Consider the following 3194-nt stretch of genomic DNA (forward strand, 5'->3'; position numbering starts at 1 on the left):
AATGGGGTTTTTAAAGGCCAAATGAAAATATTGGAAAAAAACTACAAGGCGAAACGAAAAAATATAATCAATGCGACCGATCGAAGAAGAAACAAAAAAATAGATCACAGACCGCTACTTTGAAGTATTCGCAATTGTACGTTAATGACGGTTCAACTTTCAATTTCTCTGCCAATCACGGACATTGTTGAATGACTCACTTCTATTGTTGTTAGGTATTTTCTTTCAATTCCTTGAATTTTTTGGCTTTTATTGATTTTTGTTCATCTTTTAATTTTTGTTCTTTTTTTCTTTGGTTTTTTTCATATTCACATTGACTTTCCGCGTTTTATTTGTGGGCTTGTTCTTCGGCAATCACATTCATTATTTTTTTCGTATCGCGCCGATGAAAAGAGGCGTTTTTCCATTCGAAATTTTAGCGTTGCTGCATTTTTTCAGTAGTTTTCATTTGGCCTTTCAAAACCCCATTTGTGCTCGTTTTTCTTTCTTTATGTTTTTTCAGGCCAATGTGGCTGAAGAAATCATACTCTTTCCATTGCATTTCAGGAGGTTCCTCTAAAATAAGAAGTTTTAATATTTTATAGAGACAAATCCTTTCATTTGAGGATTCCATGGGTTACTAAACTAATACTATCAAAGATTTAGTCTCTTTAGTTCCTTATATTGTTTATGGACACAATGCTCTGTCCGGCGGGAGAACGCGATTCAAAAGACAATGCTCTGATCTAAGGCAAAAGAGAATCAAGAGTCAATTCTCTAGGGGAAGGCTGAATGAGAATCGAGAGAAAATGGTCAGTGAGGAAGGAGGTGCCTGGAGCCTAAATTCAAATAACGAAAAAACCCTGTGATTTACCGACTGTCGGAAATTGTTATTATATAAATGACAGAAATTGTTATTAAATAAATAGCATTATTTAGCAAGTGATGTAACTAAGTATGTAATCCGTTTTTATTTGGATTGTCCCAAATCATTGCTTATAGTTAACCTATTTCGTAGGAGAGTGTTAAACCGTGAAAAACAGTAAGCAAAACTAATCACCTAAATGTTATAACTCCTTTGGTACATAAAACTTTAAAATCAACAAGTTTAATGTAGCTTACTAATTACCATAAAATGCAAAGCAAAATCCAACGCCTCCTAGTGCAGTTGGTTATGCGTAAAGGTGAAATCAATGCCGGAGAAATCGTTTGGAGGCTTGAATAATTTTTTATTTTTGTTTTTTTCCAACAAATATAAAATCCTTGAAAATAAAATTTACTGCTGATGTCACAAATCGATCCAATCTTATTTTTTATGAAAATATAATTTTTTCTACGTTAAGATGTTCGTGGCTTTGCCAACGTGTAACGTTAAAGAAATTTTTAATAAAAAAATTTAAAATTAAAATTAGAAGTTAATACAGAACTTCAGGGTATTTTTTGCGGGGATTTTAAACTAAACAAGAGACACTTCATGCTTTCAGTTTTGTCAAAAGGGCGATACCTCAGGAACGGCTAAGGGTACTACGTTGAAACTGTCAGGACATGTTCAATAGTAAATTGAGCTAAATCAAAATACACCATTTTCAAATTATTTGATTTTCTTTTGCGTTTTTTTTTATCTTTGTCTGATTTTGGCTTTTTGAATGACAATTTTTTCCAAGTCTTGATTGGCAAATTTTCCGTTTACCATGAAAATTTGCGATAAACTTTGATATTATGGGAAATGTTTATAAAAATCTAAAGACAAAGTGATAATTTAATTGAAAGTCATTTGTGTATTGCAACCGAAATTAAATTTGTGACAAACTTTCTTACTCGTGTTCTTATATAGCCTTTGACAATCCATGTTGAATTATCACTTCTCAGCCTATTAGCTAAAATAAAAGTGTAGTATCTGTTCTTATCAGCTTAATATCTGATACCGTCCCTACATGGGGCCCAGAATATTAAACTGATTTTGGGAAACCGGAGGGATGTCGGGGCTTGCTCCGCTCCCTTCACGTGTTGGCCCGGTATTGCAGTACTTCCAGGATCGGCTTACCCCTTTCGAGGGGAAATCAAAGTCCATGAACCCTAATCAATGACTCATAATGCGTTTCTCAAATTTAATTGAAACCACACCTGTAGTTCCCTAGCCCTTGAATATATTGAAAATATTTTTTTTTCATCTGAAAAAAAGAAAATTTGTTTATAATTTACGAAATTCAATGGTGAAAAAGCCAATGACCATTCGCCATGATTAAATTAAAATCCCCAACCTGGATTGAAGTCCCCATGCACCTTTTTTCATCTGCCCCCCTTCATATACGGAATAATTTCTGTTCGTTTTAAGTTTTAACGTCGTTCCTTACTTTCAGTTAAAAAAACTTGTTTTTTTTTTAAATTTTTGAACGTTTTTGAATTAATGCAGGTTTTGATTTTGGGTCACCGGTACATGAATAATTAAAACAAAATTTGCATATTAATTTTAATTTTATTTGGTTAAATGGCTTTCCCGAAACTTGTTTAATTTTATTTATGAACGTTTTTATTAGTAATAAATATGCATAACTTACGAATTAACTTACGTAACGAACTTCTATATTCATATATTTTAATGCGTATATTAGGTGGCTCGCCCACTAGTCAATACCTCGCTCTTTAAGCTAAAGTTCGAATTTTTTTCCAATTCTTTAAAAATGACCCCTTAATCACAAAGGCCGTTAGTTAGAATAAATAGCTCTTATAAAAGTACTAAAAAATCTTTGGCTTAAAGAGCGAGGTACTGACAAGGGGGTGAACCCTATCATACAAGTAATATTTTCTGTTCGTTTTAAGTTTTGAGGTTACTCCTCATTTTCAGTTTTAAAACTTGTTTTTTTTATAATAAATTTCTGATCTTTTTTTTAATAATGCTGGGAAATCCAGTGCCCCCTTCATAGCAATGTCCCTTCCCCCATGGAAACTTCCTTCATGGAAAGATCCTCCTATATGGCCCCGCACCCCCCCCACCCCCTACTACCCGAAAAAATTCCCCTGTTAACGGCTGGTTACTTACGAATAACCAATACTCTATGCTAAAATTGGGCCAAGTTTATAACTTTCAGCCCTCCCTCCGGGAACTTTGGGGGATTAAGTCATCCTAAAGGACATATGTATCATATTTTTAACCATGCTGAACAAAATGGCTATCTCAAAATTTAGATCAGGTGACTTTGGGAAAAAAAAATGAG

General features: G+C 33.6%; 1 non-coding gene across 1 annotated transcript; it reads left to right on the forward strand.

Moving 5' to 3' along the window:
- The first annotated feature begins 1836 nt into the window (after positions 1-1836).
- LOC148952268 (U2 spliceosomal RNA) lies at positions 1837-2028 on the forward strand. The gene has a single exon (XR_016141842.1). It is a non-coding gene; the product is annotated as a U2 spliceosomal RNA (small nuclear RNA).
- The last annotated feature ends 1166 nt before the right edge of the window (positions 2029-3194 follow it).

Source organism: Artemia sp. Qi Xiang Cuo, chromosome 5, assembly GCF_049724085.1.
Source record: "Artemia sp. Qi Xiang Cuo chromosome 5, ASM4972408v1, whole genome shotgun sequence".
Classification (NCBI taxonomy): Eukaryota; Metazoa; Arthropoda; class Branchiopoda; order Anostraca; family Artemiidae; genus Artemia; species Artemia sp. Qi Xiang Cuo.